The following is a 1,001-nucleotide window of genomic DNA, read 5'->3' on the forward strand; positions in this document are numbered from 1 at the left end:
ATATTCTTATATTTTTTTGCCAAATTTTGTAAAAATTATTTAATACCGTGTCGTCAATTTCTCGAGAAAATATTTATGGTACGTTTTTAATGGATTTAATTGAAAAAATCGAACTTTATTTCCCTCCATTTATGTATCAAATTCTTTGATTACTAATTATAATGAATAGTTATAACTTTGCAACCAAAGTTGTTGGTTTTTATCAAATATATACGTTAATTCATACCATTTTTATTTTTATTTTTTATACAATAGTACATAAAAGTTGATCTACATTCGTTAATTATTTATAACAAAGTCAAAAATATTAAAAAATCACTTTGAAGTTTAAAAAAATCTGTTTATTTAGATTTCAGTTTATTTTAGTAGCCCGCAGATGTTAAAAAACAAACAGTCTTCTTTTTTCAGACTGCAGATGTTTAGTCCACCTCTTCTACTGCAGAGGTCTACAGATATGGTCCGCAGACTGCAGACATTTTGCCTCAGAAAAAACAAACAACGCCTTAGTCTATACTAGTTGGTTTTAAAACTAGTACTTAAAATACACATCAAGATTTTGGCGTTGTTGCCGGGGAACAACTTAATTTTAGTTAATTTTATCTTGTATTAGTTCTCGATCCTTTGTGTGGAATGTATTGCTCATAAAGTTATATTTCTTTTATTTTATATTTTTCCCGTTTTAGATTTTTTTGTCCTTACAGTAACCACGTTGTAGTGAACTACTTTAATGTTACTAATGTTCCTCGTGAAACAATGTTGTTCCGGATGCTTCCGGTAACTTTTAAAGGAACAACGAAGGATTGGCTTAATGCACTTCCACCCGAAGCCATCACCACATGGGCTCAACTTCGTGAAGATTTCATCCAACACTTCAGGCCACCATCAAAAGTTGCAAATTCTAAGAAGAACATCGCTAACTTTAAACAACAAGGTGGATAATCCTTGTATAAAGCATGGTAAAGATACAAGGGGTTGCTGAGAAATTGTCCACAACATAACCT

The 1,001-nt window shown here is 31.1% G+C and overlaps 1 non-coding gene across 1 annotated transcript; it reads right to left on the bottom strand.

Moving 5' to 3' along the window:
• Positions 1–894: 894 nt before the first annotated feature.
• LOC145055962 (small nucleolar RNA R71) lies at positions 895–1,001 on the bottom strand. The gene has a single exon (XR_013685505.1). It is a non-coding gene; the product is annotated as a small nucleolar RNA R71 (small nucleolar RNA).

Source organism: Lactuca serriola, chromosome 5, assembly GCF_051521515.1.
Source record: "Lactuca serriola cultivar US96UC23 chromosome 5, Lser_US96UC23_V15, whole genome shotgun sequence".
Lineage (NCBI taxonomy): Eukaryota > Viridiplantae > Streptophyta > Magnoliopsida > Asterales > Asteraceae > Lactuca > Lactuca serriola.